This window comes from Bos grunniens, chromosome 8, assembly GCF_055505025.1.
Source record: "Bos grunniens cultivar Pamir isolate PY7600 chromosome 8, Bosgru_T2T1.0, whole genome shotgun sequence".
Lineage (NCBI taxonomy): Eukaryota > Metazoa > Chordata > Mammalia > Artiodactyla > Bovidae > Bos > Bos grunniens.
In genome coordinates, this window is record NC_141172.1 from 95,295,401 (window position 1) to 95,316,737 (window position 21,337).

Genomic DNA, 21,337 nt, shown 5'->3' on the forward strand with positions numbered 1-21,337 from the left:
ATAGTTTCCTATTTGGGCTCAGCTAACTCAATTGCAATAAAAATACTCCAGTTCAGTTCCAAGCGAACCACTCCAGAGAAGGTTGGCAATAAAGATCGTCCTCTGAAAGAACAGGTCTGTCCTACTGGGCTTTGAACACTTCAGGGCAGTGGGTGAGGCCTGAAACAAAGTTGATTCTCAAGCTTATTGGGAATAGCAACCCCACAAAATGCCCTTCCTTCACTTGTGTTGACAGAGACGTGAAAAAATAAGATGATCCTTTGTCGTGTGTGCTAAGTCAATTAAGTCTTTGCAACCCTGTACACCAGGCTCCTCTGTCCATGAGATTCTACAGGCAAGAATACTAGAATGGGTTTCCATGCCCTCCTCCAGGGCATCTTCCTGACCCAGGGATTGAACCCACGTCTCCTATGTCTCCTGCATTGGCAGGCGAGTACCTTACCACTAGTGCCACCTGGGAAGCTTGATCCTTTGGCAGTAAACCAAAAAAATCTATGGGAATCAAAAGTAATAGGACTTGAATATATATAATATATATATATATTTATATATAAATTTACTATATATATATATATATATATATATTAGTTTCCTAATATTTTGGATTTGAAATATCTATAAATTGTAGAAGGAACCTTTTGGAGTTATAGTGGGATCTTTTTGAGGTTGACTGCAACTTTCTTGTACAAAAATATTCTTTGTGATGACTGTTAGAGATGAGTGTTATCCACAGAGACAACTTTTATGTTTTACTCTTAAAGAATAATTTCAATTCTCAAACTTACCCTTTTCTAACTTGTAGGGCAGTTGGGTGTCTTCTAACTGAATGATCTCGGCAAGACATCCTGACCTTCTGAGGAGGTTAGCATTCCAACAAACATTTGGCTTAGAGAATTCCTAAAAAAGCAATATGTACTCTGAAGGGCAGTTGAGATTCAAGAAGCTGCTGGAAGCTCTGGGTGTGTGTGTGTTGCACTCTCTGGAATGTGAGAGCTGGTGTTCTCTCTCAAAATTGGTATTTTTTTCTCTCATCCTGATTACACACTCAGATCCCATATGTAACAGAGTGTATATTATGTTATTCCTAGACTATTTTAAAGGAAACGAAACATTCCTTTCTTCATGAGTCAGTTTCCTAGTTGTGGTATAGAAAAAGGCAGAGAAGCTGTCAGAGAAGCTGATGAAATGACAGATTTTTTTTTTTTAATGGGCTTAAATGTTCTGCAATATTCCAAGTCTGAAGCATCATCTGAGTAGCTCTCCTTTTTGTGTGTAGGTTTTAAGAGTGCCAGTTGTGGTTGAATGTTAATAGTCAATCTGGCCATTGATCTCTGAAGACGCAGAGTACCTCTCCAAATGTGCTGACTCTGACGTTTCATGCAATTTTATGTTCTTGGTGTGGGGAGGAAAGAGGATGATTACAGACCAGTGGGATTTGTTTGGTTTTGACATTTTGACATTTGGGCATCTTTCCTTATACATCCATCCCTCCACGCTCATCCCTCCACCCTGCCAACCCCCTACGCCATGCCAGGCTCTGTGCTAGGAGCTGAGAAGTGTTTGTCAAAAAGCAAAGCCCCCATGGGAGACAACGAAAGAATGATTTCTAAGAAAAAAAGCTTCAGACGGTTCCCCAATCACTGCCCTTTCAGAGCCTCCGTTGTCTGCTGCTGGCTTGATCCAAACCCTCTTTTCCTCCTTTTCTAACTCTGTGGCCCCTCGAAACCTTTGTGTGCCTTAGAGGTCAGCTCACAGATGTGGCCGTGGGCCACCCTCCTCTTTATCTATATTGTACTTACAAGAGAACGAGGCACATGGGGCTTTTATAATTTTTTTTTTTTCCTTTTTCTTTTTTTGATTAGCATCTGCACAAATGGCTTCAGTTCATTGCTTGAAACTAACTAATCCGGCTTGTTAAGATGGAGATCGTCATCCACAAGTTGTTATTAGCAGGCTTCTAAAGGAAGAGGGTCTCAGGCAGAGTGGGGCGGGCTTGGAGAAAGGTTATATAATATAATATGTTCTTCAGGCGCCGTATGAGGGGGAGACAAAGCTGCCTTACGGGACCTGCTCTCAAGTGCTACTTAGAGGCTTACATAGTCCTGGCTATTCTACCTCATGAAAAGGGAGATCCAATCACTGCTTTCTGGAGACTATTCTCCTCATCTCTTTGGCTGTCATATGTATTTAACAGTAGTGCCCTCAAGGACAATGGGGTGGGGAAGCGTGCTAGGGGGCTCCAGCCTCCAGCCTGTAGTTTTTCATTTCACATTGCAGGCTTTGCTAAGAATGGTCTTCTTTGTTTCCATTTTGAGTCATGGCTGAATTCTTATATGTTGTCTGATCTTCAAGCTCAAATACCCAAGGGACCAGGCAGCTGTGAATCAACCCTGTCTGTGTGTGTGTGTCAGCTAGCAGGTACTATAGCAAAGAAGACAGTATACTTTTCCTTATTTCTTTAAATCGATAGGGATTTGGAGGAAAAGCCTTTAATAAAATAGAACTGTGACTGATTATTTCCCCCTTCCCGAGCACTGTTGTAAAATCAGAAGGTTATGAATGGCATGAGGGGAAAAAAAATAATAAAAAACCCGTTTCTAATGTAGTCCTGTGGGTTTAAGCCCAAACCTTCGATTTATAATGAAAGCTCAGTGTCTATACACGAACCTCCCCTTATGAGATGGATCTCCTTTCTGATTGCAGAGGGTAAGGAAATCTTCCACATGCTTTCACTTATTGGGAAGGTACACAGTTGCTTATCTGTTGTTTTTCTTCCACATAGTCTACGATTTGGAAATTCAACATCACGTATTTTTTTTTTTTTCCCTAGGCCAGATGTTTTATCCTGCTACGTTAAGTCATCTTGACATGCTGCCCCGAAGTGGAAACAACTGCTAGTTTTAATATCGCTCCATATCTTTATTACAAGGTACGTCCCATGCATCTTAATTCCTCCCATTCTCCCTGTCTGTTGTTCCTCTGATCTTCTTCATCCCAGCCCCCCACTTTGCTCCTGAAGAAGGCATATTGTAATTGCATGACAGTCGTGTCCCAGTAGCTAAAGAGGTTCTAGATAGCGTGATGAATATGCAGTGCATTATCTCCCAGGATGTGTGCCTGTGTCTTTAATCACAGCTGGAATGCAAAATCGGGCTCCACCTTTCAACTCTATCTCCATCATGCTGAGAGAGTGAGAGCGAGCGAGACGGAGACTGCTAGACAGCTCGAAAGAGATTGCAGCTCAGATGTCCTGAAAAACAGCAAATCCCTCAGACCTGGCAGATTCCGTTACCATGAGAACTGCAGATATTTCCATTGTGATGGTTTGCTCCAGCAGCCATCTGTTACACCCATTTGATTAGGAAGTACAGTTCAGCTTGTATGGGATTTTCATCACACCTTATCCCAAGGCAGTATACAGAGCCTCTTGCTTTTTTATATGCTAAACTCCAAGGCTTCAAAGTACTGTAATTTACCGAGGCGGAGGGCATTTAATGAAACGGTATGAGAAGGTCACCAAAGACCAGAGCGCCAAGAAGAAATACACACAGGAGATGTGAAAGAGGATTAGATTCCACAGCAGAAATGCAACCGACTCAGAAAATTAACCATATTTAGCAATCCCTTCTCTTGGTGGAGGGGAGGGAGATGAAGACCTAGGTTCTGAGACCTGCAGGGAGGAAGATGTTTTGTGTAGTCATGGTGTGAATGCTTCTAGAGCAGTAATTCTGCCTAAGGACTCCAGGATGGTCAGAAGAAAGGGGGAGAGAAGGGTAATGCCTCAAACCCATCTCGTCAGTTGAGTTGAATCCACTGTATAAAGATTACATTAGCTCTAAAAATTTTATGATGCCATCTAACTTTCCTGTAGACACAAAATGACCTTAAAAGTTCCTTGAAGCAGTGCTGTAATTTACAGATTTAAACCAGTTATTTGGACTAGTGGCCCCTCAGTGTATTTTTGTAGGGGAGGAAATACTGATGGTACATCATATAGACATAAAAATAGGAATTCCCTTCAATTAAGTTTCTCCAAATACCCTTCCCAGGCGGTAGGCATTCTAGGTCCAAGCTTCTGAGTTGGCTGGTAGAATCTGGAAGGAACTGCCTAGAGTGTCTTAAATTGACTGGAGTTCTTGTGAATCCAGGAAGCTAATTAAATGCTTACACACCAATGTGAATTTGTGATTGCTGCACTGGGGCTCTTGATGTGGCCTCCCTTTGTCTCCCGGCCTGTGTTTTCTAGAACAGACCTCTGATAATATATCATTCAGATTGGGCCAGAGCTGCCAGATTTTTTGAAGTTGCAAGTCCCATTATGCCCTATTCTGTTGGTTGGGCTTCTGGCTGACTCTTGCTGAACAAGGGAGACACTTTCCTGATCTGATTGCTCTGTGGGCTAGAGAACTTCCCCCACTCTCCTTTCCTGGGCTGGTGTCAGGTTGCCATCTACGGAGGCCGGAATGTCTGGAGGAACCAGAAAACTCAGTCTCAGCTTTGATGCCAGAGATAAAATCAGTGACCAGGCCCTTAGAGATGAAAAAATGAAAAATCAGGACAAGTTGTTGTCTTTTTTTTTCTTTTGAAAAGTGGATTCTTTTTAAACCTTTTCAGTCGAAAGGCTTGAACTTCATGGATGAGGACTTGTGTTTTCATTTGAATGAGGAACCGACTGTCTGAGCCAGCAGCTGAAGATTCCAAAGAATCATGGTGTCTCCTCTGACAATGGGTCCTTAGAGGGCCCTCTTCTATCCCAGCAGCAAAGGCCCCTCACTGTGATCGTCCGGTGGTGCTGACTTGCCCATGAAACCCTCGGTCCTACACCTTGGAGACTGCCTTCTGTCCAAAGTGTTTGAGACGGGGCCCTGGTTTTATGAACTCAGTGCCTGTCTCTGAAAGACAGCAGATGCAATGAGGCCCCGGATGGAAACAATAAATACCATTCAGATTTCCCGCACGGAGCTTCTTATAGTGGTGCCTTTGTTGAGGGAAACAGGGATTGAAATGCCGTCCCCCACCCTTCCTTTTCCCTCCAGCCCCCTTTCACTGCTAGGATCTCAACCACCTCTGGAAAGCAAAGGTTAAGTATCTGAGGAGAAATCAGTTGACATACCAAAGAGACTCCAGCGAATGTATCACTCACTTGCCAGCAATTCGGTGGGGTGGAGAGCTTCTGGGGAGGGGAATGAATTTTACTTGAAGCCAGAAGAAAAGCAGCCCTGGGAGGGGAGTACTTGCTAGAAATATCCTCCTCTGAGCTGGGATGTTAACAGTGGCACCTTCTGACTTAATGTGGCATCTTTCTTCATCGTTATCAATCTCATGAGAGCTTTCCTGCCATCTGTACCATTTGTGCTTCAGGCTCCCATATGAAAGTCCAATCTGGCAGCATAAATACTGGCTAATGAAGAGTAGGTGTCTGACTGACTGGGAGAGAAGGGATCCTGTCTCAATGATGGGGCAGGATTCATTCATTTGAGGAAAAAACTGCATTTCTATAGCCATTCAAGAAGAAATCCTCTCTCCTTCTCTCTCTTTACCCCCCTTTCCTCCCCTCTCTGATCCTCCTTTCTCATTTTCTTCCTGTGTCATCCTTTGTTAATGGAGTTCATGCAAAAGTCAGCACAAAAATGGTCTTTGCCTAGAATGTTATACCTCAGAGATTAAAAATAGGAACGCGATGTGGACTTGCCGACATGTGGTGGGTTATTTTTTATTTTTTTTCCTCTTCAGTGGGAAAGCTATAACTACATAGATTAGCAAAACTTGTGCAAGAATGGATGTAAAACAGATTTATCTCTGTGTCAGCTTTATCTGATCCATTTGGTCTTGCAGAGTTTCGATGGCCTCCTTTGTTACAATAACCAGCTCTCAAACATCTATATCCTTAGGGTATTAAATGTCAGCCTCCTGATGTACCAGTCGAGGAGAGAGGGTTGACAGTCTGTGGGCTGGGGAAGTTCTCCTTGTGCGCAGGGCAGAGGGGCTGCTTGTGCGTCCAGGCTGGCTGCTGGGATGACCTCCAGAAACTTCCACCACCTCCGCGTGTCACCGTGCAGGGGTGTTGAAGCTTACCACCGCCATTAATATCCTTTTACACAGAATTCAAAAAGATTTCCTGTCACTGACAAGGACAGATTTGTTAGAGGTCTCTCAAGGAAATGGACAATAACTAATTAATTGAGCTCTCCAGGACTTTCCGTGCTGTCGTTCCTCATTTATCTGTTCTCGTTTCTCACCACGCAGGTCCAGCTCTCCTTTTTCTTTCTTTCCTTCCTACCTTCCCCTCTTGTATTATGTCCATCACCCCCATGTTTCCCTTTTGCTTCATGTTCTCCTAGCTCTTTTTTCTTTCTCTTTTATAGAATTTCTACATTAAAAAAAAAAAAAAAAGAAAGAAAGCCAAACTCTAGCAGGGCACGCGTATGTGAAGATTTTTCTAGAAATATGTATCATTTCTTTTGAGTCCAAAAACTGTCTTCTTCCAAGGTTGCAAAGGGCCTCAGAAGTTTCTACTTTGTACTGGATATGCAGATAATCTTTAGTATCCTTGATAAAGAATTACAAACTTTTTGCTAAAAACCTGCAGTGACCATATCTGTGTCTATAACTACATCTGTATGTGTATCTGCATCTATGTCTGTATCTATAATCTCCTATCTGGTTAAATGGAAAATTCATCATAACCTGCAAACAGTTCCATGAGACCCTGAATACCCCGTGTATATGCTGCTTCATCTTTCTTCTTATAATTGGGCTCCTTGGCTCCTTGGTTTAGAGCCGGGCATCAACAAACTCAAGATTTCCTGGTCTCTTTTCAGTCACTCTGTGCACAGAGAGCCTGAATTTCCAATATGCCTGCTCCACCACTTTTGTTTTTGTGTCCATCTATGCAGAGAAGCACCAGGCATGGAGTGGGGTTATTGGAGGTGGCTCAAGATCAAAGAGGCCAGATCTGGGACTGAATCCTGGCTCTGCCACTTTCTTTAAGTTTGTGATCTTTAGCAGTCATTGGACTTCTTGGTTCCTCAGTTTTACCATCTGGAAGGTGGGGATACCAACATCTTGAATCACAGCAGTTTATTGTATGAATCAGATGAAGTAAGCCTGTGAAGGTGTTGGAAACTTGGTGCTGACTTGAGGGTAGCTAAGAGAGGAAGGTTGCTTGGAGGAAAGGACTTTCAGTGCAAAAAGTGGAAAAACTGGGATGGTTGGTCATCCTACTCAGAGCAGTCCGTTCTGCCCACATCCCCCTGCAAAGACCCAACCCAGCTTAAACAATTACCCCAGTGGGTAACGGAACTTTCTCCACAGTTGAAGGAAATCTTTTTTTGTTTGTTTGTTTTTATGTGGATTAATTGCCCTATCTCTTTTCAATCAGTGGACTCTGAACTTTGGAAAATCAGAGTTACTCACTATCTTACTATCTGTCCCCTCAATATCTCAAGGAGTGGCATGAAACTTTAAGCAAAAGTATGAAAATATTTAAAATGAAGCACAGATTCCTTCCTCTGAGTTGGAGCTTGTTCATTCTTCAAGACCTAGTACATTCGTTACCCCATTCATGAGCTTTCGCCCATGAGATCTCTCTCTTCAGCATGATTTGTGCTTTTAGGGGGTAATGTGTTAGGTTATTGCTTTACCTGCAAGTATATTTTTTAAACTCCTTGAAGGCAGCCTGTCTTATATTTTCTGAGTATTCACTGAATGAATGAATCAATGAGAGAATAAATGATTTATAAGTGGGGAAATGAGTCAGAGGGAATAAATGGAGCATGAGAGAGCAAATAAATGCATGAGCAAATTAATGACTTTTCTGTGCTAATTAACAAGCATACATGTCTTTCTAGTCTAGCCCTGTTGTGTATCTCATGTCTAGAATTTTTGACTTGAAATCCTGAATCCCAAGTCCTAGTTCTCAGCCTTAACTACCATCAGTTCAGTTCAGTTGAGTCACTCAATCATGTCTGACTCTTTGCGACCCGATGGATTGCACACGCAAGGCTTCCCTGTCCAGCATGCTGGAGCTTGTTCAGATTCATGTCCATCAAGTCGGTGATGCCATCCAACCATCTCATCCTCTGTCGTCCCCTTCTTCTCCTGCCTTCAGTCTTTCCCAGCATCAGGGTCTTTTCCAATGAGTCATTTCATAGCTGCCATAACAAATTCTTAATACTCAAAATGAGCCAGCTTACCTTGGGGGCACCACTCACTGTTTGATACACTGGGAGAATACAGCTTATTTTTTTTCTTTAAAATTTTAAAGATTAATTTAAAAATGAGAGTAAAACCTTCGTGTGGCAAATAGAAAAAAACGTTCAAAGTACACATGAATCTAAAATGAAAAGTAAATATCTGTCTTTACCATTTCCTTTTTCTAAAGGAAAGAAATACCCCCACCCCCCATTTCATTCCTCTGAAATTAAAGTTTCTTCTTTTGGTTTTGTTGGTGGATACAGTTGAAATTCTAAATAAAATAAATTTATGTTTTTGGTATATCAGGATCTGAGCATGTAATCTGACATCCTGTTATGGAAATTGAGGTGTTAGTCATTTTCAGCATTGTCCATCTTTCTTTCTCTGCTTCCTGAGATTCAGTAATTCTAATGGTTAGCTTCATGCCTTTACAGATTCACCCTTATCTGTTTGTCTTTTACATTGAGTCATTGTGCATATGATATTTCCACTATATAGTCCACTTACATTTATTTTTACAACTCCCCTCTGCTCCTGAATTTTGTTGTATTTATTTTTATGTTATTAAGTTTTGCAACATTTGCATTCTGTCCTGTCATTTTTAATTGTATTTAGTGGTGCTTTTTGCATAGGTTCATTCTAAATATTAACCAAATAATGACAGAACTCAACCAAGTGAGGTGACTGGATCCAAAGAGAAGGAAATAAAATGCTAAGTCATTTGCAAGAGATCCTGAGTCAAGGGCTTAGGGGTTTTTCTCTTGATTTCTTCAGAGCTCTCTTTGCTCCTGGGTCATGCTTAGCTATATATATACTTTTTTCAGGTATTTCTCATATCTTGTTTTCTTCTTACGTTTTTGTTTTACTGGAGCACCTCATTGAAACTTTTTTTTTTTGGCATGTCTGAGAATTTTTGTGTGTATGTGTGTACTTGTTTGTTTTGTTTTGGTTGTTTGTTGTTAGAATATTTTTATTTTTATTGCACTTTTGCCTGATAGTTTGGCTGGGTATATATTTCTAATGTCAAACATTTCTCTCAGTACTTTGATGGTATTGCTATTGAGATATATGCTGTCATTCTGATCTTATTACTTTGTAGGTAACCTCTCTTCCCTAGGATAATTTTTAGGATTTTTATCTTTGCCCTTGGAGTTCTGAAATTTTATGGAAGTTTGTTCAGATGTATGCTGTTTCTATTCACTTTGCTTTTATCTTGGCAGGTCTTTTCATTATAAAGAGATATCTCTTTGCTTACCTCTGGAACTTCCTCTCTCTCCCCTCATTCCTGTTATTTCTTTGTTATCTTCTTCTCTTTGTTGTCTCAATTTTTGCTTCTAGGCATCATATTAGATATATGTTGACTTCCTGGCTCTGTCATCCATCATCTTGTATTTTCTCTTTTCATTTTTATTCTTAATAGAAAATGTTTTCTCCAGTCTTTAACCTTATCCATTGTAATGATCTATTCTATACATTGCTTTAAAAAATATTTTGGTAATCATATTTTTAATTTTCAGGGATTTTTTTCTTGTACTCTGATTGCTTTTATAGCACAGCAGTAATTACACTTAAGTATTTTTTTAATTTATTTTTGTGTTTTTAAAAGAGGTACAAACTTCCAGTTATAATCACTAATTTATTTTGATGTATATTCAACATCCACTAAAATATCTCTGAAGACATGTATTAGAATATTTAAAATTAGTTTCACTTTTTTTAATCATTTCTATTTCTTTTGGTGTCATATTGGCTTCATCCTTTTAATTAAAACTGATCTTCTCAGATGTCTTTTGATCTTAATGATAAATGAAGGAGAAGTTTGATTCATGTGGGTACCACGTATGAAGTTTTCTTTGCAGGTTTTAAAAGTCTGTGTCCTTGGTAGGCTTCTCTCCTGACTGGGATGTCTTACTCTGCTGCTGCTGCTAAGTCGCTTCAGTCGTGTCCGACTCTGTGCGACCCATAGACGGCAACCCACCAGGCTTCCCCTTCCCTGGGATTCTCCAGGCAAGAACACTGGAGTGGGTTGCCATTTCCTTCTCCAAAGCATGAAAGTGAAGTCGCTCAGTCGTGTCTGACTCTTCGTGACCCCATGGACTGCAGCCTACCAGGCTCCTCTGCCCATGGGATTTTTTTCCAGGCAAGAGTAATGGAGTGGGCTGCTATTGCCTTCTCCATGTCTTACTCTGGGCACCTATAAAAGTAAATGAGTGGACAGATTTTCCCATATGTTCCATAAGCAAGTAAAGTACATGTTCCCACAATTTCTAGGGAAATTTCTGTGAACTTTATCTGAGGTTAGAGAACTCTAGTTTATTTTGTGCTTAAATGGAGCTAAGACCTTCCCCTACCTGGTCTAATGTGGAAGTTGACAGTGATTTATTTTTCAAACTCTTTCAGGTTTCTTATACTAACTCACTCCCTTTCCCAGTCGCATCCCCATTATTCATAGAGAGAAGTTTTCATGCTTCATCCTGGGGGCATAACATTTTGCTGCCAGTCTCTTAACGCTCTGTAAGCCTGGGGACAGAACAAAGGTCTGATTAACACTGTGATTCCTGTTATCATTTTGTAGTTTATTGCCCTGATGATGAACCCTCTGCTTATTCAGACTCTGTTGCACCTTAAGGGTGCTTTGATTGTCTTTGGACTGTGATTTTCCCAACTGCTATTCTTTATTGATCTTATCCTAGCAGCTGTACAATTTGCAAGTGTTCTTCAATATTTCTGTGACAGCTAGCTCACTTTCTTGTATTTGATTTGATCAAGACAAAATTTTTTTTCTATCATATCAATATATAAGTATGAACCCAGTTGATGGAGAGGTGGTGTGTGTGGTGTATCAGCTAGAAATAGAAGGTGGAATAGAATAGAATTACTGAAAAAGACATGTATAATGGTGGGGTGACTGATTTGCTTGAAGTATTTTTTTTTTTTTTTTAATTTATTTGGCTGCACTGAGGCTTTGTTGCGGCACATGGCATCTTTAGTTACAGCATGAAAACTCTTAGTTGCTGCATGTGGAATCTAGTTCCCTGACCAGGGATTGAACCCAGGTCCCCTGAATCGGGAGCATGGAGTCTTAGCCACTGGACCACCGGGAAGTCTCTCCTCTATGTTTCTTTAAATCACCTTTTTCCCTTGGCCAAACACAGGTTCTTCATTTCTCTGTCGGCCTGTCCTCTTCTGCCATCTCACAAGCCCAGATGCCTTAGCACTTTCTCTCTGAAGCTTCCTTTGACTTCTGTAGCTCAGTTCAGTTCAGTGGCTCAGTCATGTCTGACTCTTTGCGACCAGATGGACTGAAGCACACTAGGCCTCCCTGTCCATCACCAGTTCCCGGAGCTTGCTCAAATTCATGTCCATTGAGTTGGTGATGCCATCCAACTATCTCATCGTCTGTCGTCCCCTTCTCCTCCCACCTTCAATCTTTCCCAGCATCAGGGTCTTTTCCAATGAGTCAGTTCTTTGTATCAGGTGGCCAGAGTATTAGAGCTTCAACTTCTCTAGCTCACCTACAGTCTTTGTTTCTGGAACTCTAGAAGCACCTCAAGTGATGGCCAGAGAGGTAAACACATCAGACGTTTTTACAGCTTTTGTCTGTCTTCTACAATAAACTGATGGTAAAACCCCTCAGGACTGGATCATGTATCTTTGTTCTTGTGTATTTATGAAAGTGTGTGTACACTGGTAAGTGGAGTAGGATTTAGTGAGTAAAAAGGTGTGGTCTGCCAGACCCACAGGGCATGGTTGCCAAACACTTACTTAACTGATGAGGTTAAAGGAAATAAAAGTCTACTCACTTAAGAAGCTGGATCATCAAAAAAGCAAGAGAGTTCCAGAAAAACATCTATTTCTACTCTATTCACTATGCCAAAGCCTTTGACGGTGTGAATCATAATAAACTGTGGAAAATTCTTAAAGAGATAGGAATACCAGGCCACCTGACCTGCCTCTTGAGAAATCTGTATGCAGGTCAGGAAGCAACAGTTAGAACTGGACATGGAACAATGGACTGGTTCCAAATAGAAAAAGGAGTACGTCAAGGCTGTATATTGCTTACTTAACACATATGCAGAGTACACCATGAGAAATGCTAGGCTGGATGAAGCCCAAGCTGAAATCAAGATTGCTGGAAGAAATATCAATAACCTTGGATATGCAGATGACACCACCCTTATGGCAGAAAGTGAAGAAGAACTAAAGAGCCTCTTGATGAAAGTGAAAGAGGAGAGTCAAAAAGTTGGCTTAAAGCTCAACATTCAGAAAACTAAGATCATTGCATCTGGTCCCATCACTTCATGTCAAATAGATGGGGAAACAGTGGAAGCAGTGACAGATATTATTTTTTTGGGCTCCAAAATTGCTGCAGATGGTGACTGCAGCCATGAAATTAGAAGACACTTGCTCCTTGGAAGCAAAGTTATGACCAACCTAGATAGCATATTAAAAAGCAGAGACATTAACTTTGCCAACAGAGGTCCATCTAGTCAAGGCTATGGTATTTCCAGTAGTCATGTATGGGTGTGAGAGTGGACTGTGAAGAAAGCTGAGCACCGAAGAATTGATGCTTTTGAACTGTGGTGTTGGAGAAGACTCTTGAGAGTCCCTTGGACTGCAAGGAGATCCAACCAGTCCTTCCTAAAGGAGATCAGTCCTGGGTGTTCACTGGAAGGACTGATGTTGAAGCTGAAACTCCAATATTTTGGCCACCTGATGCGGAGAACTGACTCATTTGAAAAGACCCTGATGCTGGGAAAGATTGAGGGCAGGTGGAGAAGGGGACAACAGAGGATGAGATGGTTGGATGGCATCACTGACTCAATTGACATGAGTTTGGGTAAGCTCTGGGAGTTGGTGATGGACAGGGAGGCCTGGCATGCTGCAGTCCAGATCAGATCAGATCAGACAGTCGTGTCCGACTCTGTGACCCCATGAATCGCAGCACGCCAGGCCTCCCTGTCCATCACCAACTCCCGAAGTTCACTCAGACTCACGTCCATCGAGTCAGTGATGCCATCCAGCCACCTCATCCTCTGTCATCCCCTTCTCCTCCTGCCCCCAATCCCTCCCAGCATCAGAGTCTTTTCCAATGAGTCAACTCTTCGCATGAGGTGGCCAAAGTACTGGAGTTTCAGCTTTAGCATCATTCCTTCCAAAGAAATCCCAGGGCTGATCTCCTTCAGAATGGACTGGTTGGATCTCCTTGCAGTCCAAGGGACTCTCAAGAGTCTTCTCCAACACCACAGTTCAAAAGCATCAATTCTTTGGCGCTCAGCCTTCTTCACAGTCCAACTCTCACATCCATACGTGACCACAGGAAAAACCATAGCCTTGACTAGATGAACCTTTGTTGGCAAAGTAATTTCTCTGCTTTTGAATATGCTATCTAGGTTGGTCATAACTTTCCTTCCAAGGAGCAAGCGTCTTTTAATTTCATGGCTGCAGTCACCATCTGCAGTGATTTTGGAGCCCCCCAAAATAAAGTCTGACACTGTTTCCACTGTTTCCCCATCTATTTCCCATGAAGTGATGGGATCAGATGCCATGATCTTCATTTTCTGAATGTTGAGCTTTAAGCCAACCTTTCCACTCTCCACTTTCACCTTCATCAAGAGGCTTTTTAGTTCCTCTTCACTTTCTGCTGTAAGGATGGTGTCATCTGCATATCTGAGGTTATTGATATTTCTCCCGGCAATTTTGATTCCAGCTTGTGTTTCTTCCAGTCCAGCATTTCTCATGATGTACTCTGCATATAAGTTAAATAAAAAGGGTGACAATATACAGCCTTGACGTACTCCTTTTCCTATTTGGAACCAGTCTGTTGTTCCATGTCCAGTTCTAGCTGTTGCTTCCTGACCTGCATACAAATTTCTCAAGAGGCGGATCAGGTGGTCTGATATTCCCATCTCTTGAAGAATTTTCCACAGTTTATTGTGATCCACACAGTCAAAGGCTTTGGCATAGTCAATAAAGCAGAAATAGATGTTTTTCTGGAACTCTCTTGCTTTTTCCATGATCCAGCAGATGTTGGCAATTTGATGTCTGGTTCCTCTGCCTTTTCTAAAACCAGCTTGAACATCAGGAAGTTCATGGTTCACATATTGCTGAAGCCTGGCTTGGAGAATTTTGAGCATTACTTTACTGGCGTGTGAGATGAGTGCAATTGTGTGGTAGTTTGAGCACTCTTTGGCATTGCCTTTCTTTGGGATTGGAATGAAAACTGACCTCTTCCAGTCCTGTGGCCACTGCTGAGTTTTCCAAATTTGCTGGCATATTGAGTGCAGCACTTTCACAGCATCATCTTTCAGGATTTGGAATAGCTCCACTGGAATTCCATCACCTCCACTAGCTTTGTTCGTAGTGATGCTTTCTAAGGCCCACTTGACTTCACATTCCAGGATGTCTGGCTCTAGGTCAGTGATCACACCATTGTGATTATCTGGGTCGTGAAGATCTTTTTTGTACAGTTGTTCTGTGTATTCTTGCCACCTCTTCTTAATATCTTCTGCTTCTGTTAGGTCCATACCATTTCTGTCCTTTATCGAGCCCATCTTTGCATGAAATGTTCCTTTGGTATTTCTGATTTTCTTGAAGAGATCCCTAGTCTTTCCCGTTCTGTTGTTTTCCTCTATTTCTTTGCATTGATCGCTGAAGAAGGCTTTCTTATGTCTTCTTGCTGTTCTTTGGAACTCTGCATTTAGATGTTTATATCTTTCCTTTTCTCCTTTGCTTTTTGCTTCTCTTCTTTTCACAGCTATTTGTAAGGCCTCCCCAGACTGCCATTTTGCTTTTTTACATTTCTTTTCCATGGGGATGGTCTTGATCTCTGTCTCCTGTACAATGTCATGAACCTCATTTCATAGCTTATCAGGCACTCTATCTATCAGATCTAGGCCCTATCTATTTCTCACTTCCACTGTATAATCATAAGGGATTTGATTTAGGTCATATCTGAATGGTCTAGTGGTTTTCCCTACTTTCTTCAATTTATGTCTGAATTTGGCAATAAGGAGTTCATGGTCTGAGCCACAGTTAGCTCCTGGTCTTGTTTTTGCTGACTGTATAGAGCTTCTCCATCTTTGGCTGCAAAGAATATAATCAATCTGATTTCGGTGTTGACCATCTGGTGATGTCCATGTGCTGCAGTCCATGGGGTCTCAAAGAGTCAGACACGACTGAGTAACTGAACTGAAATGAACTCTTAAGAAGCTTGCCTATGCATTATTTCTCTTTGATAACGTGACTTAGGAATGTGCTAGAACTGTTCTACAGAAACCTTGATAAAAACAGGTTTTTTTAGTTTCGATGATATTTTTTAACATGTAAAAATATCCCATTATGTGCCTGAGAGGTTAGGCTTATAATACCTAATTAGGGGTCTCCCTCCCTTCCCCATTTCCCCTTTCTCCTGTTCCCTCACAGATTTGATTTCCCATATTCATGAAGTCCAACATCTCTGTGATCTTATTCTTTTCTTTCTTGCCCAAGGAAGGTTGAAATATTAATTGCTGCATCAAACATTTTCAGATTTCATTTTCTCCCCTCATTCTAAGGGCTGCCTACCTCCTGCTCGACTTCTGTCTATTCTGACAATTGTCTGAGAGATAAATAACTGTTAAGTCTCTGCATGTAATCTATAAAATATATTCAAATTCACGTATTCAAACGATCCTTTGTTTAATCTCTAAAATGACTGTCCTAGAGGCTCGCTAGTGAACTTCAACTGGAGACATTGTTTTCCACCCACTCCTATTCCTGTGAAATACATTAGTGTTAGAAAAGGAATAGAGCAGGTGAAGCAGGTCTTCAAAGCCTCTGACAGCTAGAAAGTTTGCAGGGTTACAGTACGATATGCTGGTTTAAGTCAGTAAACCTTGGCTATTGAAGGAAAACCAGAAAAATGATAATGAAATTGGTTGTTTGGTGCTAGAAGAGGCATCGTTTGTAAACTCTGTTTGGCATACCATTGCTCTCAGATAAAGAGAAAAATTCTTAATTCCAGTCATTGTTTAATGGTCTTACTCCAAAGAAAGGGTGTGAGGGCTGAGTGATCATATTAGCATCAGGGCATCCATTTCTTATCACTTGGCTGAGTGGTATTTCGTTTCATACCATCTAGTTCATTCTACTCCTCTAACCCTGTCTCCAGCCTCCAATCCTGGTGGGTCAGAGACCCCGCCACTTTCCTCGTGGAGTGTTTTGTTCATTCTCACTTCCGTGCCTTTCTTCCGGCCATTCTCTTACCTGGCTTGCCTTCCTTAGTTTCCATCTCTAAAGCTACTTTTCCAGTGAGCGAGTAACTTTTCCACGCTATCTCTCAAAATCAAAGAACTAAATGATTTCTTACTGAGGTCCTACTAAGTTCCTTTTATTCTGTTAGCTGTGTCAGATATGGAGAAAGATGTATAATTAACATTTAGTTAGCACCTAACTATGTGCCTGGCACTGGACAAGACCATTTGCATGGAGCATTATCTGAGTCAACTCTTGCATCTTACAATTTCTAGTTTGTAGATAAAGAAACAGACTAGGAAATTATGCACTTAATAAATGGAAGAACTAAACCCGTATCTGCCAATGTGAGTTGCTCAGTTATGTCCAACTCTTTGTGACCCCATGGACTATAGTCCGCTAGGCTCCTCTGTCCATGGAATTCTCCAGGCAAGAATACTGGAGTGGGTTACCATTTCCTTCTCCAGGGGATCTTCCTGACCCAGGGATCGAACCTGGGTCTTCTGCATTGCAGGCAGATTCTTTATCGTCTGAGCTACCAGGGAAGCCCAAAACACTCATTGTGGGGAGCGAGCTCCGCCCGTGGCAAAGGTCATGAGGAAGGAGGCTTGACATACGCAAAGGCGGGATCAAGCCTCAGGAGTCTCCCTGGAAATTCTCAAGCAATCTACCCCCAAAACCAGAGTCTGCCTACTTTCTGCTTTGTGCTGTCACCTACACCTCTGACTTTACGGGGGGCTGCCCCCCACTACCTCTCTCTGAAAAAAGAGTTAGCTTACAGCTCCAGTTAATAATTCTTGGGTGTGACCGTGTTTCAACCTACAAACTCCTTTGGAAGTCCTCTAGCCTGCCTGAATAGGTTTTTTCCGGCAACATGTGATTGTTCAGAGCCTCCCAACTGTGAGAGGCAGGAGATGTTCTAAACTGTCTAAACACAGATTCCTTTGAGTAGTTAAAAGATTGATTAGAAATTGTATTGGTGAAGGGTTTTTCACTTGTTGGGCCAATGTTTGCTGCTAAGTCTCCATACCCCTTACCTACTGTGTCCTTGGCGGTGTACTGATTGATATAATGGGTGTATAGAAATGTAAGCAGTTGCCTCAATGTTTGTAATCTTGGACCCTTGAGTTAATTCTTTTCTTGATTGAGCCCACCTCACCTCTGCCCTATAGGAATGCAACTTTCTCCAATGCTTTTTGGAGGCTGGCGCCTGACTTTAGAATAATCACCTTTAGAGAAAAATAAGTTTCTTAAAATGTTAACAGGCTTCCTGGCCAGAAGATGATGTAAATCACCTAAACTTTTGCATATGATAAGTTTGAAAGCCTGACTTCGATAAGGATCAGGAACTGCTGTCTTTGCATGCCTCTACCCCTTCCCCCCATTATCCTCTATGCACAACTTAAGGTATAAAACTGCTTTGGAAAATAAAGTATGTCCTTTTGTTCACCGGAATTTGGTCTCCCCATGTCGTTCTTTCTTTCACCTTCTAGCTGAACTTTTCCTCTGAGGCAGGGAAGCTCGTCAAGCCTACTAATTTTGCCTGGGCTTCTAAGATCTGACCGGGGAGGCCTTAGTGTCTCCTCTCCTTCGGGAGAACGGGAGGACGCCTGCGGCCTTCGTAGGTGACGTAAATTCCCTGCTTTGGAATTTTATTCAGCCTCTTTTCTTCACTGAATTTCTTCACTGAGCTATCCTTATTTCACCACTCTTTATATCCTTAATAAACGTTTAATTAAGCAGTTGTTTCCTGATCCTCCCCAACGCCGTCCCCGCTTCGAATTCCCTGGATCAGCTGGGGCTGGTCCCCGGCAACTCATGTCTACTTAGCTCTAAATATCATATGCTTTTCATTTTGCTATGATGTCCATGCCCATAGATTCATAATTTACTTGGGGTACAAGATAGGGATATGTGGAGAATCTGAAAATATTACAATCTTGAAGTTGGGAGTGTTTTTTGACATCTTATATTTCAGCCCTCTCCTGGATACTGAATAGTCTGTAAATATTTTAAGAATGGAAAAAAAAAAAAAAAAAGCTTCTATCAGAAAACCTTCAGTGTCAGAGATTTCCTATCGGTCATGTTGGATGAATTAGATCAGATCAGTCACTCAGTCATGTCCGACTCTTTGTGACCCCATGAATCCCAGCACGCCAGGCCTCCCTGTCCATCACCAACTGCTGGAGTTCACTCAGACTCACGTCCATCGAGTCAGTGATGCCATCCAGCCATCTCATCCTCTGTCGTCCCCTTCTCCTCTTGCCCCCAATCCCTCCCAGCATCAGAGCCTTTTCCAATGAGTCAACTCTTCGCATGAGGTGGCCAAAGTACTGGAGTTTCAGCTTTAGCATCATTCCTTCCAAAGAAATCCCAGGGCTGATCTCCTTCAGAATGGACTGGTTGGATCTCCTTGCAGTCCAAGGGACTCCCAAGAGTCTTCTCCAACACCACAGTTCAAAAGCATCAATTCTTTGGCGCTCAGCCTTCTTCACAGTCCAACTCTCACATCCATACATGACCACTGGAAAAACCATAGCCTTGACTAGACGAACCTTTGTTGGCAAAGTAATGTCCCTGCTTTTGAATATGCTATCTAGGTTGGTCATAACTTTTCTTTCAAGGAGTAAGCGTCTTTTAATTTCATGGCTGCAGTCACCATCTACAGTGATTTTGGAGCCCAGAAAAATAAAGTCTGACACTGTTTCCCCATCTATTTCCCATGAAGTGATGGGATCAGATGCCATGATCTTCGTTTTCTGAATGTTGAGTTTTAAGCCGACTTTTTCACTCTCCTCTTTCACTTTCATCAAGAGGCTTTTTAGTTCCTCTTCACTTTCTGCCATAAGGGTGGTGTCATCTGCATATCTGAGGTTATTGAGATTTCTCCCAGCAGTTTTGATTCTAGCTTGTGTTTCTTCCAGTCCAGCGTTTCTCATGATGTACTCTGCATATAAGTTAAATAAACAGGGTGACAATATACAGCCTTGACGTACTCCTTTTCCTATTTGGAACCAGTCTGTTGTTCCATGTCCAGTTCTAGCTGTTGCTTCCTGACCTGCATACAAATTTCTCAAGAGGCAGATCGGGTGGTTTGGTATTCCCATCTCTTGAAGAATTTTCCACAGTTTATTGTGATCCACACAGTCAAAGGCTTTGGCATAGTCAATAAAGCAGAAATAGATGTTTTTCTGGAACTCTCTTGCTTTTTCCATGATCCAGCGGATGTTGGCAATTTGATCTCTCGTTACTCTGCCTTTCCTAAAACCAGCTTGAACATCAGGAAGTTCACGGTTCACATATTGCTGAAGCCTGGCTTGGAGAATTTTGAGCATTACTTTACTAGCGTGTGAGATGAGTGCAATTGTGTGGTAGTTTGAGCACTCTTTGGCATTGCCTTTCTTTGGGATTGGAATGAAAACTGACCTCTTCCAGTCCTGTGGCCACTGCTGAGTTTTCCAAATTTGCTGGCATATTGAGTGCAGCACTTTCACAGCATCATCTTTCAGGATTTGGAATAGCTCCACTGGAATTCCATCACCTCCACTAGCTTTGTTCGTAGTGATGCTTTCTAAGGCCCACTTGACTTCACATTCCAGGATGTCTGGCTCTAGGTCAGTGATCACACCATCGTGATTATCTGGGTCATTAAGATCTTTTTTGTACAGTTGTTCTGTGTATTCTTGCCACCTCTTCTTAATATCTTCTGCTTCTGTTAGGTCCATACCATTTCTGTCCTTTATCGAGCCCATCTTTGCATGAAATGTTCCTTTGGTATTTCTGATTTTCTTGAAGATATCCCTAGTCTTTCCCATTCTGTTGTTTTCCTCTATTTCTTTGCATTGATTGCTGAAGAAGGCTTTCTTATCTCTTTGGACCTGGGTAAAACACCTTAAATTTGTTTCCATTGAGTGCCTTATTGTCAGTGTTGGCTTTTTTCCAACTAGTTCAGAAAATTTTGTAATGTTGTTTCGTCATTTAATATTTTTTTCCTCTGATATGTTTTGATCAGAGTGCCATAATTATTACCATCCTGCCATTAACAGAAATGTCCTAGGGATGGACCTGTGAGCACACTGTCAGAGCTCTCTTTGCTAGTTTACAACTATGCAATGATTGGCATCCTTTAGGTGTGGTCATCGGATTATCTAGAAAGTTCATCAGGATTATTATTGCTCTTAAATTTTTGGTGTGGGGAGACTTTATGAAGTATTTAATGGATGCAGAAGCATTGCATTTGCTCCATCTTACCTTTGTAAAATTCCCAAACAGAAGGAAATAAGTCACCTGGTGTGATTTGTTCTTGCCGAGCTGGCATCATAGCATCTTTCTATTTCTTTCCAAGTCTGCAGAAACTGCCTATTTGCTAATCTGTTCTAGAATTTGCCCTGAAATGATACAGATGACTGGTGACATCCCAATTCTTGCAATTTTGAAAAATTGAGACGCTTTGTGAAAGAACATGAGACAGTTACCTGGTTACAGTCTATAATGAGGCGCCTTGTTTGACGTAGAGCAGATGTACTCGTTGGAGAGCAGAAGGACATGATGTAATCAAGAAAGTCTTCATTAGAAAGATAGACTCTGGAGCATGGTTAGACTTGAGTCACAGTGGGAAAAGATGAAGTCAGTCAGTCAGTTCAGTCGCTCAGTCGTGTCTGACCCTTTGCGACCCCATGAATCACAGCATGCCAGGCTTCCCTGTCCATCACCAACTCCCGAAGTTCACTCAGACTCACGTCCATCGAGTCACTGATGCCATCCAGCCATCTCATCCTCTGTCGTCCCCTTCTCCTCCTGCCCCCAATCCCTCCCAGCATCAGAGCCTTTTCCAATGAGTCAACTCTTCTCATGAGGTGGCCAAAGTACTGGAGTTTCAGCTTTAGCATCATTCCTTCCAAAGAAA

General features: G+C 41.8%; 1 protein-coding gene across 21 annotated transcripts in view; it reads left to right on the plus strand.

Moving 5' to 3' along the window:
• The window catches only part of LOC147367731 (uncharacterized), a 651,563-nt gene that overhangs the window by 100,620 nt on the left and 529,606 nt on the right, over positions 1–21,337 (plus strand). For all 21 annotated transcript variants that reach the window (XR_015132010.1, XR_015132012.1, XR_015132013.1 and 18 more), the window contains one exon: positions 2,831–2,929. The gene's annotated coding sequence lies outside the window, so the exon portion shown is untranslated. The remainder of the gene's footprint in view (positions 1–2,830; positions 2,930–21,337) is intronic.